The sequence below is a fragment of the Ranitomeya imitator genome, chromosome 2 (genome assembly GCF_032444005.1).
Source record: "Ranitomeya imitator isolate aRanImi1 chromosome 2, aRanImi1.pri, whole genome shotgun sequence".
Lineage (NCBI taxonomy): Eukaryota > Metazoa > Chordata > Amphibia > Anura > Dendrobatidae > Ranitomeya > Ranitomeya imitator.
In genome coordinates, this window is record NC_091283.1 from 348,450,093 (window position 1) to 348,464,231 (window position 14,139).

Below are 14,139 nucleotides of genomic sequence, written 5' to 3' on the forward strand. Positions count from 1 at the left end.
ATTAATTTCTCATAGCTAAATTTATGCATTGCTGGTCATGTGGCATACATAGCAGTACGGAACATAGTGCAAATTCAATCGAATCAAACATATTTATACCAATCAGTGAATAAGTAAAACATAGAGGCCATTACTCACCTGCCCTGTCATCCGAAAGAATCTCCTCTTTACACCCCTCATCAACCCTCACATATTTCTCTATAGTATTAATATGGGTCAGAGCTTCACCCTGAAACAAATATTGTACAAGTCACAGACAGATGGAGAAGTCACATCTATGATCATCTCTAATCCTGCCATCTCCACTGTTCTCATCCAAGTATAAAACATATAATACTGGTGGCTAAAACAAGACTGAACACAAGAAGTTCACCACCATCTACACATCATAGGCGAGATCTCATGAAACCTTCTCTCCATCTACCTGATGATCCTGAGGAGCATTGGGATCTTCTTGTTTACAGTCCTGTGGAAGAGGAGGATGGGGACATCTCTTTGGTGTTGTCATGTTACTGGCTAGACCTGGAGGAAACAGACAGAACTAAATACACACGGTCTATAATTATCTGTTTGTAAAGAAATAATTCAGTCCCTGTATATTACCTGGTGACCTGAGGAGCTGGGGAACTTCCATCATGATGTTCTTGTACAGATCTTTGTGTCCTTCTAAATACTCCCACTCCTCCATGGAGAAATAGATGGTGATGTCCTGACACCTTATAGGAACCTGACACAGACAATGATACGGTCATCCCCCAATCCCTTCATAGCATTACTGTATAATGTCCCAGCATTCCCAGCAGTGTCACCTCTCCAGTCAGCAGCTCAATCATCTTGTAGGTGAGTTCTAGGATCTTCTGATCATTGATGTCCTCATGTATCAAGGGGTGAGGTGGAGGCCCCGTGATTGGGCTCAGGTGTCTTCCCCATCCCTCAGACACAGGGTCCTGACAGCCCTCACTAGAGGTCTTCTTCACTACTGCGTAATTCTAGTTATGGAGAGACACATTAATAAATCTCACTACAGACATTTCCAGAGTTCTCACCTCTCCAGTTCTGTCCATCTGTTATTCCTATAGATAAGAATTATGTAATGTGACGTCATCAGAATCTCTCACCTCTCCAGTAAGCTGGAAGATGATATCTAGGGTGAGGTGTAATATCCTCTCCGCCATCTTGTCATTGTTCCTCTCCATCCTTGATGGGTCAGTCAGGAAAATTCTCTTATATAGCAGATCTCCACTGAGAGGATCCGATATTGTAGAGACCAGAATGGGAAGAAGATGAGCTGATATAACATCATAAAGAATCCCGTGTAATAATACAATTACTAGAAACATTATATTCAATCACTGGCAGCAGAAATGATGCTGACATGTATAGCACGCAGGTCCAAAAATTACCCTGAGACCCACAGCAAATTAGTTATGCCCTGTTCACATAAAAAAGTAAGAAATGTGCTACTCTGGGCCAGTTTGGAGCAAAATTCGGTCATTTAAATTAATGGATTGATACAAAAAAAAATTTGGGCAGCATATAGATGACATCTGTGTGATACTCATTTTTTTACAGACTGCTTGCTGGGAATTGCTTGGGAAACTACTGGGATTTTATGTGACCCCCTAATACAAAGTAGCAAGTATTTGTGAAGTGTAAAAGAAATGATACATTTTTTTTATTACTATTTTAACAATATAAATTTAACTATTGTGACATGCATTTGTATTTAGCCCCTTGTAGTATGATACTGCTAAATAAAATCCTGAGTGACCAATTGCCTCCAGAAGTCATAGAATTAGTAAATTGAGTCCACCTGTGTTTAGTTTCTACTCAGTATAACTACAATTGTTCTGTGAAGGCCTCAGAGGTCTGTGTGAGAACATTGGGGATCAAAAAGTATCATGAAAACCAAGGGACACACCAGACAGGCAGAGATAAAGTTGCATAAAAGTAAAGTAGGGTTAGGTTATAAAAAAAAGCCCAAGCTCTGAACATCTCACACATCATGGTTAAATCCATCATCCAAAACTGGAAGGAGTATGACACAACTACAAACCTACCAAGTAGTGATGAGCGAACGTGCGCAGACAATGTGTTATTTGAGCATGCTCGAGTGTTATCCACGTATCTTGGGCTTGCTTGGATAAAATGTTGGAGTCCCTGCGGCTGCATGTTTTGTGGCTGTTAGGCAATCACCGCATATGTTTCAGCTGTCTAACAGCCGCAAAGCATGAAGTCGCAGGGACTTGAACACATCTGAACACGTCCAAGATATTCGAATAACACCAGAGAATGCACGTTATCCGAGCATGTTCGCTCATGACTACTACCAAAACATGGCTGTCCACCTAAATTGATATACATCCCAAGCAAGGAGAGCACTAATGAGAGAAGCAGCTAAGAGGCCCATGGTCACTCTGGAGGAACTGCAGAGATCCACAGCTCATGAGGGAGAATCTGTCCACAATACAACTATTAGGGATCACCCACACGAGTGTATAAAACGGCCGACAGCTATGGGACAATGAATATAAGAAATAAACTTGGCACTCAATTTTTTGAAGAAGGATAAAGTTGTTTATTTCACATCCTGACAAACAGATCAATTGCTGAACGGTTTCGGTCCAACGTGGACCTTCCTCAGAGCAATATAGTTTATCTCGGATGTATATAGTTAGCCAATTTGTTCTTCAAATAGCATAAGCGGTAGTTGATAAATCGCTGTAGTGCAATAAAGTGGCTGTTTACTGTGATAGTGATTTTTGCCGCTACTGGATGCGGTCTAGGTGTACTGTGCACGGTATAGCTGCGGCGCTACTGCCGTCCTATGTCGCTGTGGGGAGCGCGCTATGTGTGCAAGATACACTGTGCACGTTACTGCTGCAGCGCTGTTGGCGTCCTATGTCGCTTGGGGGAGTGGGCATTCAGTTGCGGCAAAAATCATTATCACAGTAAACAGCCACTTTATTGCACTACAGCAATTTATCAACTACCGCTTATGCTATTTGAAGGACAAATTGGCTAACTATATACATCCGAGATAAACTACATTGCTCTGAGGAAGCAACTCCTCGTGTTTCCTCCCTCTGCTAACCTACCTTTGCCTGACATTGCCATCTCCGTGTGCGGTTCCACCATTACTCCAAAGCACCATGCCCGCTGCCTTGGGGGTCATACTTGATTCCGAGCTTTCATTCACCCTCCACATCCGATCACTGGCTCGCTCGTCTTATCTGCATCTCAAAAACATTTCTAGAATTTGCCCTTTTCTTACTTTCGACTCTGCAAAAACTCTTACTGCTTCACTTATTCATTCTCGTCTGGACTATTGTAACTCTCTACTAATCGGCCTCCCTCTTGTCAAACTCTCCCCACTCCAATCTGTCCTGAATGCTGCTGCCAGGATCATATTCCTCGCCAACCGTTACACCGATGCCTCTACCTTGTGCCAGTCATTACAATGGCTACCCAGCCACTCCAGAATCCAGTACAAAACTACTACCCTCATCCACAAAGCTCTCCATGGCTCAGCACCACCCTACATCTCCTCTATGGTCTCAGTCTACTACCCTACCCGAGCCCTCCGCTCCGCTAATGACCTCAGGTTAGTATCCTCAATAATCAGAACCTCCCACTCCCGTCTCCAAGACTTTACACGTTCTGCGCCAATTCTTTGGAATGCACTACCCAGGTTCATACGATTAATTCCCAATCCCCACAGTTTTAAGCGTGCCCTAAAAACTCATTTGTTCAGATTGGCATACCGCCTCAACGCATTAACCTAACTATCCCTGTGTGGCCCAGTCAAAAAACCATAATCGGGTTCCTCGCATCATGTTCTCATAGACGGTATACAGTTAATAGCCCTCTGTGTCTGTACTGTTACATACTTAGGCAGTGAACTGGTTCATGCAGCTATACATGAACACCCGAGCCTTACACTATGGTTCGTCCGAATAACTAAAGCAATTGTTACCATCCACCTCTCGTGTCTCCCCTTTTCCTCATAGTTTGTAAGCTTGCGAGCAGGGCCCTCATTCCTCTTGGTATCTATTTTGAACTGTGATTTCTGTTATGCTGTAATGTCTATTGTCTGTACAAGTCCCCTCTATAACTTGTAAAGCGCTGCGGAATATGTTGGCGCTATATAAATAAAATTATTATTATTATTATTTATTATCTCGTACGGCCTGATGAACTTAGGACATAGTTTGGCCAATGGAACCTTCATATTGATATTCCGTGTGGAAAGCCAAACCTTGTCCCCAACCTGAAACATGTGACCCGGAGTTCTCTTTCTATCAGTGAAAAACGTATACCTCCCTTGAGCCCTGGAAATATTACATTGTACCTCAGCCCACAGATCCCTTAACCGCTGAACAGATCCCTCTGCCCCTGGACATCCGGATTCCAACCATGAGAATTCCCCAAAATGAGGATTAAAGCCATAATAGACAAGAAATGGGAACATACTAGTGAATTGACATACCCGGTTGTTGAGGGCAAATTCTGCCAAAGGTAAAGCGTCGTACCAGTCATCTTGCCTAACAGAGGTCAAACACCTAAGAATCTGTTCCAAGGATTGATTGGTGCGTTCTGTCTGCCAATTACTTTCGAGGTGATATGCGGAAGAGAAAGACAAAGAAATGCCCAATTTCTAACAGAATGCCCTCCAAAATTTAGCCACAAACTGCAAGCCTCTGTCAGACACAACATTCAGGTGTACCCCATGCAAACGGACCACATGCTGAACAAACAATCTGGACAAAATCACAGCTGGGGGTAATGAGGCGAAAGGAACAAAATGGGCTTATTTAGAAAACCTGTCCACCACCACCCATATCACAGTATTACCCCTGGACGGAGGGAGATTGGTAATGAAGTCCATGGACAGGTGAGTGGTCCGGGACAAACAATTTATCTCTTGGCTTGGAAGCCGGGGCCAAAGACTGAGCCCCCACAATCTCTCGTTCCAACTCAGCTGAGATCCCCGCTACCACCACCCCAAGAATGGAGGACAGTGGCTTGGGAGACAACACAGGCTCAAAACTTTGGGACAAGGCAACAGCTTTAATGTTCTTAGAACCAGGGCGAAAAGTAATAGAAACTGAAACCGGGGAAAAAAAAAGCGACCAACGAGATTGTCTAGGGGTCAATCTTTTCGCCGACTTAATATATGCCAAATTTTTATGATCTGTGATCACAGTAATCGGGTGTGCCACCTCTTCCAAAAAATGCCTCCATTCTTCGAATGCCAACTGGGCCGCAAGAAGTTCTTTATTGCCCACATCTTAATTTCTTGGAGAGGAAGGCACAGGGTTTGAGGTTAAAGTGGCAGGACCCTGGGACAACACTGTCCTCACCCCCACCTCAGAAGCGTCCACCTCCACAATAAAAGGTTTGGACGAATCTGGTTGTACCAAAATCGGAGCGGACATGAAACATTTTTTCAGTGCCAAAAAAGACTCCTTGGAGGCCCATTACCAATCTTTTACATCCACCCACTAGCAGGTAAGATCAGTAAGGGGTTTAACCACCTTCGGAAACCCCTTAATAAATTTACAATAATAGTTGGCGAATGCCAGGAAGCGCTGGAGCTCCATGAGGTCTCGGGGTTGAACCCAATCAGCGATCGCATGCACCTTCCTGGGATCCATACGGAACCTCTCAAATTACACAATCAGACCCAAAAAAGACCGTTCCTGTAAAAAAAAAACGAACATTTCTCTAATTTAGCAAATAACTGGTTTTCTCCGAGTCTTTGCAGCATAGTACGTAGATGCTGCAAATGAGTCTGACTGTCCAGGGAACACACCAAAATATCATCCAAATAAATAATGACAAAACGTCCTATAAGGTCAGCAAATACCACATCAATGAAATTCTAAAAAATTGCGTGAGCATTCTAAAGTCCAAACGGCATGACCAGATTTTCAAAGAGTCCCTCAGATGTGAGGAAGGCCATTTTCCACTCGTTCCCCTCCCAAACCCTTATCAGATTATAGGCTTCCTGGAGATCAAGTTTGGAGAACCATTTAGCACCAGACAACTGATTACAAAGATCTGGGGTGAGGGGAAGAGGGTATGTGTTTTTCACGGTTATTTTATTAAGTTCTCAAAAGTCAAGGCAGGGACAAAGACCGCCATTTTTTTTTCAAATGAAAAAGAATCCGGCAGCCACTGGAGAGATGGAAGGACGTATATGCCCCTTGTGCAGGCTTTCTGCAATATACTCCTTCATGGCTAAACGATCAGGACCGGACAAGTTGAACAGACGGGCTTTAGGCAACTTAGCCCCAGGAACCAGCTCAATGGCACAATCAAAGGGTCTATGTGGCGGTAAAACCTCAACCTCGCTTTCGGAGAACATGTCTTCGAAGTCCTTCAGGTACTCCGCAATATCTTCCAGACCGACAGACGACACAGAGACAGACTTCACGGGTTCAAATAGCAATTCAGATTCACAACCATGGTTCACACAATTAGGGCCCCATTGAACAATCTCCCCCATCACCCAATTGATGATAAAGTTATGGCGCTGCAACTAGGGCGTTCCCAACACCAACCCAGCAGGAAAATTTCCCAAGGCAAAACAACTTATTTCTTCAACATGATCAATTTTGAAGGAAAAAACCTCTGAGACGTATGGTCAATGGCCACCATTTTCACCGGTCTAGGGTCTACCTGTCCCGATCTTATATTGTGAAATCAAGTGAGGACTGACCAAGTTGATGGATGAATCGCAGTCCACAAAAGATGTAGAAAAATAAGGACAACCGTCCACCAACAGTTCCACCAGTAGCAAAACTTTAGCAAATGAGGAGAGGTGTACCTGGGGGTCTGGATGGTGTCCTTGACCATCACCCAGACGTAGTCATTTCCCACCGACTTGAATGGTAAAGGGCAGGATGGACAATCCCTCTTCCAGTGTCCCGACTCTCCACAATAGAAACAACTGCTTCTCACGATGATGTTTTCTCTCTTTCTCATTCAAAGCAATGGCGCCCACCTCCATAGCCTCAGAAGTAGCTATAGCATCGTCTCCACCGGGGAACAATGATGTTTCCAGTAGCATAATTCCTCCTGCCCGCAACCTACACTCCATAGGAACCGCTTGGGTCATGGTATCATCCAGGGAATCAGGTGGAGGATGAAGTGCCAGGGCATCCTTCAGACAATCGGACAGGCTTCTACGGAACAAGCCCCGGAGGGCAGCGTTATCTCACGAAACATCCAGAACCCCAATGTCTGAATTCCGAGCAAAACCATTTGGCCGAGTGCTTCCCCTGACACACTCATCACCATATCCTCCGCCAGACGCACTCTATCAGGCTCATCGTAAATGTGCCAAAGGGTCTCAAAAAAATGCATTCAGCAACACTCTCTCAGGGGCCGTAGAGGGGAGAGAAAATGCCCAGGCTTGCGGAGCCCCCTGAACAGAGACATGACATCACCGACCCTCTGACTTTCATCTCCAGAGGAGCGGGGTCTTAAAGAGAAGAAAAGCCGGAAGCCCTCTTTAAAGACTCTAAAAAATTTTTTGTTACCGGAAAATGTATCAGGTAACTTAACCGGGGTTCAGGAGGGAACAGAGCGACTTCTCTAACCCCCGCCCCCTGAATTCCTGAGGACAGAGCCGCCTGAACCGCGTCAGTCACCTGTTGTTGGGACTGGGCAGGGTTTGCTGCTCCATGTTTAGTTTCAGCAGCATCTGAGACAGGTGCTTCACATGCTCAGACAGGGTGCGCATGGGGTCCATACTGCACCCTAACCACAGAAGGTTACTGTTGCGGTCAGATATAATATCAGGGACCTCGTGACCGACCTGTCCAGGTCCGGACACGAGTCCCGTACAGCAGACGGGGATGGGTACACAGCACCCGCAGACACATAACGGAACGGTTGCCGGCGTGTAGGACAGGCAGCACGTGATCGCAGGAGGAGGGGCCGGGGCCAGCAGTCGGAACTCCTGGAGTGATCAGCGGAGCTCCAAGCGTACAACCGGGAGGTGACCGGTAGGGGAGCCGACAAGCGTATAGTGTTATGCTGTGCTATCAGGCAACACAGTGTGCAGTAATCAGCGCACATACAGTGATATGGCAATAACCCAAAAACAATAGAACAAGCTCTGAGACGTGGAATCTCTGCAGACTGCAATACCTGAACCTATCCTCACACAACTAAAAGCAGCAGTGGATTGCGCCTAACACTACCTATGCAACTCGGCACTGCCTGAGGAGCTGACTAGCCTGAAGATAGAAATACAAGCCTGACTTGCCTCAGAGAAATACCCCAAAGGAATAGGCAGCCCCCCACATATAATGACTGTTAGCAAGATGAAAAGACAAAACGTAGGAATGAAATAGATTCAGCAAAGTGAGGCCTGATATTCTAGACAGAGCGAGGATAGCAAAGAGAACTATGCAGTCTACAAAAAACCCTAAAGCAGAACCACGCAAAGGGGGGCAAAAAGACCCACCGTGCCGAACTAACGGCACGGCGGTGCACCCTTTGTGTCTCAGAGCTTCCAGCAAAAGAGAATAGCACAGCTGGACAGAAAAAACGGAAACAAAAACAAAGTAACACTTATCTAGCAGAGCAGCAGGCCACAGGAAAGATGCAGTAGCTCAGATCCAACACTGGAACATTGACAAGGAGCAAGGAAGACAGACTCAGGTGGAGTTAAATAGCAAGGCAGCCAACGAGCTCACCAAAACACCTGAGGGAGGAAGCCCAGAGGCTGCAATACCACTTGTGACCACAGGAGTGAATTCAGCCACAGAATTCACAACAGTACTCCCCCCTTGAGGAGGGGTCACTGAACCCTCACCAGAACCCCCAGGCCGACCAGGATGAGCCACATGAAAGGCACGAACAAGATCTGGGGCATGGACATCAGAGGCAAAAACCCAGGAATTATCCTCCTGAGCATAACCCTTCCATTTGACCAGATACTGGAGTTTCCGTCTAGAGACACGAGAATCCAAAATTTTCTCCACAATATACTCCAATTCCCCCTCCACCAAAACAGGGGCAGGAGGCTCCACAGATGGAACCATAGGTGCCACGTATCTTCTCAACAACGACCTATGGAATACATTATGTATGGAAAAGGAGTCTGGGAGGGTCAGACGAAAAGACACCGGATTGAGAATCTCTGAAATCCTATACGGACCAATAAAACGAGGTTTAAATTTAGGAGAGGAAACCTTCATAGGAATATGACGAGAAGATAACCAAACCAGATCCCCAACACGAAGTCGGGGACCCACACGGCGTCTACGATTAGCGAAAAGCTGAGCCTTCTCCTGGGACAAGGTCAAATTGTCCACTACCTGAGTCCAGATCTGCTGCAACCTGTCCACCACAGAATCCACACCAGGACAGTCCGAAGACTCAACCTGTCCTGAAGAGAAACGAGGATGGAACCCAGAATTGCAGAAAAATGGAGAGACCAAGGTAGCCGAGCTGGCCCGATTATTAAGGGCGAACTCAGCCAACGGCAAAAATGACACCCAATCATCCTGGTCAGCAGAAACAAAACATCTCAGATATGTTTCCAAGGTCTGATTGGTTCGTTCGGTCTGGCCATTAGTCTGAGGATGGAAGGCCGAGGAAAAAGATAGGTCAATGCCCATCCTACCACAAAAGGCTCGCCAGAACCTCGAGACAAACTGGGAACCTCTGTCAGAAACAATATTCTCAGGAATGCCATGCAAACGAACCACATGCTGGAAGAACAAAGGCACCAAATCAGAGGAGGAAGGCAATTTAACCAAGGGCACCAGATGGACCATTTTAGAAAAGCGATCACAGACCACCCAAATGACCGACATCTTTTGAGAAACGGGAAGGTCAGAAATGAAATCCATCGAAATATGTGTCCAAGGCCTCTTCGGGACCGGCAAGGGCAAAAGCAACCCACTGGCACGTGAACAGCAGGGCTTAGCCCTAGCACAAATCCCACAGGACTGCACAAAAGCACGCACATCCCGTGACAGAGATGGCCACCAGAAGGATCTAGCCACTAACTCTCTGGTACCAAAGATTCCTGGATGACCAGCCAGCACTGAACAATGAAGTTCAGAGATAACTTTACTAGTCCACCTATCAGGGACGAACAGTTTCTCGGCCGGACAACGATCAGGTTTATTAGCCTGAAATTTCTGCAACACTCTCCGCAAATCAGGAGAGATGGCAGACACAATGACTCCTTCCTTGAGGATACTCGCCGGCTCAGATAACCCCGGAGAGTCGGGCACAAAACTCCTAGACAGAGCATCCGCCTTCACATTTTTAGAGCCCGGAAGGTACGAAATCACAAAATCAAAACGAGCAAAAAATAACGACCAACGGGCCTGTCTAGGATTCAAGCGCTTGGCAGACTCGAGATAAGTAAGATTCTTATGATCAGTCAATACCACCACGCGATGCTTAGCTCCCTCAAGCCAATGACGCCACTCCTCGAATGCCCACTTCATGGCCAGCAACTCTCGGTTGCCCACATCATAATTACGCTCAGCAGCAGAAAATTTCCTGGAAAAGAAAGCACATGGTTTCAACACTGAGCAACCAGAACCTCTCTGTGACAAAACCGCCCCTGCTCCAATCTCAGAAGCATCAACCTCGACCTGGAACGGAAGAGAAACATCTGGTTGACACAACACAGGGGCACAGCAAAAACGACGCTTCAACTCCTGAAAAGCTTCCACGGCAGCAGAAGACCAATTAACCAAATCAGCACCCTTCTTGGTCAAATCGGTCAATGGTCTGGCAATGCTAGAAAAATTACAGATGAAGCGACGATAAAAATTAGCAAAGCCCAGGAATTTCTGCAGACTTTTCAGAGATGTCGGCTGAGTCCAATCCTGGATGGCCTGGACCTTAACCGGATCCATCTCGATAGTAGAAGGGGAAAAGATGAACCCCAAAAATGAAACTTTCTGCACACCGAAGAGACACTTTGATCCCTTCACGAACAAGGAATTAGCACGCAGTACCTGGAAAACCATTCTGACTTGCTTCACATGAGACTCCCAATCATCAGAGAAGATCAAAATGTCATCCAAGTAAACAATCAGGAATTTATCCAGATACTCACGGAAAATGTCATGCATAAAAGACTGAAAAACAGATGGAGCATTGGCAAGTCCAACACGACCACATCATGCAGATTATGCAGTACCAGAAAGCGAATAACTTCCTGATGTGCAGGAGCCATGCACATGGTCAGCTGGGCCCAGTACTGAGGCTTATTCTTGGCCAAAGGTGTAGCATCAATTCCTCTCAACGGAATAGGACACCGCAAAGGCTCCAAGAAAAATCCACAACGTTTAGCATAATCCAAATCCATCAGATTCAGGGCAGCGCCTGAATCCACAAACGCCATGACAGAATACGATGACAAAGAGCATATCAAGGTAATGGACAGAAGGAATTTGGACTGTACAGTACCAATGACGGCAGAGCTATCGAACCGCCTAGTGCGCTTAGGACAATTAGAAATAGCATGAGTGGAATCACCACAGTAGAAACACAGCCTGTTCAGACGTCTGTGTTCTTGCCGTTCAACTTTAGTCATAGTCCTGTCGCACTGCATAGGCTCAGGTTTACTCTCAGACAATACCGCCAGATGGTGCACAGATTTACGCTCGCGCAAGCGACGACCGATCTGAATGGCCAAGGACATAGACTCATTCAAACCAGCAGGCATAGGAAATCCCACCATGACATCCTTAAGAGCTTCAGAGAGACCCTTTCTGAACCAAGCCGCCAGTGCAGATTCATTCCACAGAGTGAGTACTGACCACTTCCTAAATTTCTGACAATATACTTCTACATCATCCTGACCCTGGCATAAAGCCAGCAAATTTTTCTCAGCCTGATCCACTGAATTAGGCTCATCGTAAAGCAATCCAAGCGCCTGGAAAAACGCATCAACATTACTCAATGCAGGGTCTCCTGGCGCAAGAGAAAACGCCCAGTCCTGTGGGTCGCCGCGCAAAAAAGAAATAATAATCAAAACCTGTTGAATAGGATTACCAGAAGAATGAGGTTTCAAGGCCAGAAATAGCTTACAATTATTTTTGAAGCTCAGGAACTTAGTTCTGTCACCAAAAAACAAATCAGGAATAGGAATTCTTGGTTCTAGCATAGATTTCTGATCAATTGTATCTTGAATCTTTTGTACATTTATAACGAGATTATCCATTGAGGAGCACAGAGCCTGAATATCCATGTCCACAGCTGTGTCCCGAAGCACTCCAATGTCTAGGGGAAAAAAAAAACAAAAACTGAAGACAGAGCTGAGGAAAAAAAAATGATGTCAGGACTTCTTTTTTCCCTCTATTGAGAATCATTGGTTTTGGCTCCTTGTACTGTTATGCTGTGCTATCAGGCAACACAGTGTGCAGTAATCAGCGCACATACAGTGATATGGCAATAACCCAAAAACAATAGAACAAGCTCTGAGACGTGGAATCTCTGCAGACTGCAATACCTGAACCTATCCTCACACAACTAAAAGCAGCAGTGGATTGCGCCTAACACTACCTATGCAACTCGGCACTGCCTGAGGAGCTGACTAGCCTGAAGATAGAAATACAAGCCTGACTTGCCTCAGAGAAATACCCCAAAGGAATAGGCAGCCCCCCACATATAATGACTGTTAGCAAGATGAAAAGACAAAACGTAGGAATGAAATAGATTCAGCAAAGTGAGGCCTGATATTCTAGACAGAGCGAGGATAGCAAAGAGAACTATGCAGTCTACAAAAAACCCTAAAGCAGAACCACGCAAAGGGGGGCAAAAAGACCCACCGTGCCGAACTAACGGCACGGCGGTGCACCCTTTGCGTCTCAGAGCTTCCAGCAAAAGAGAATAGCACAGCTGGACAGAAAAAACGGAAACAAAAACAAAGTAACACTTATCTAGCAGAGCAGCAGGCCACAGGAAAGATGCAGTAGCTCAGATCCAACACTGGAACATTGACAAGGAGCAAGGAAGACAGACTCAGGTGGAGTTAAATAGCAAGGCAGCCAACGAGCTCACCAAAACACCTGAGGGAGGAAGCCCAGAGGCTGCAATACCACTTGTGACCACAGGAGTGAATTCAGCCACAGAATTCACAACAGTATAGTAACCGGGTACAAACGGGTGTCAGGAAACTGAGCGGGTAATACCAGAGCTGATGGAACAACCGAAAGGGAAGTCAGAAACCAAGCTGGGGTCAGAGAACCAGATAATCCACAGACAGAACCTAAACGGCAGGCAAGTGCGACGTGGGGGACAGGCCGGGACAAAACGGGATGAAGAATCACAAGGCAGGCAGAAGGCACAAACACACAAGCGTACAGGGGTCACTTAGCTCAGCTGAGGGAAGTATAACTGACAAAGCAAGCCTTCCGCGGCTCTAAAAGCCCTCCCCTATCCAAAGGGAGGCCAGCAGCATTAACCACTGAGGCTCCTGCTCAAATCCTACAATAGAATCATGACAATAATGTGACAAAAGGGACATGTTAAATCACAGTGTGTCCATTAATAAGCATAACAGGTGTCTACAATCTTGGAATCAGTGAGTGGGTCTGTATATAGGGCTACAGATACTTACGGTGATGTTTGGTGACATGGTGTGTATCACACTCAACATGGACCAGAGGAAGTGAAGGAAACAGTTGTCTCAGGAGATTAGAAAGAAAATTATAGACAAACATATTAAAGGTAAAAGTTAGAAGACCATCTCAAAGCAGCTTGATGTTCCTGTGACTACAGTTACATATATTATTTAGAAATTTAAGATCCATGGGACTATAGCCAACTTCACTGGACGTGGCTGCAGGAGAAAAAGTGATGACAAATCACAGAGACAGATAATACGAACGGTAACAAAAGAGCTCAGAAAAACTTCCAAACAGATTAAAGGTGAACTTCAAGCTCAAGGAACATCAGTGTCAGATCGCACCATGCATCGTTATATGAGCCAAAATGGACTTCATGGGGGACGACTAAGGAGGACACCATTGTTGAAAAAAAAAATCATAAAAAAAGCCAGACTGGAATTTGCCAAACTACATGTTGACAAGCCACAAAGCTTCTGGGAGAATGTCCTATGGACAGATGAGACAAAAATGGAAATTTTGG

At 45.7% G+C, this 14,139-nt stretch overlaps 1 pseudogene; it reads right to left on the bottom strand.

Annotated features, from left to right (window-relative positions):
• LOC138666537 (zinc finger protein 850-like) overlaps positions 1-14,139 on the bottom strand; it is a 112,160-nt pseudogene that overhangs the window by 60,819 nt on the left and 37,202 nt on the right.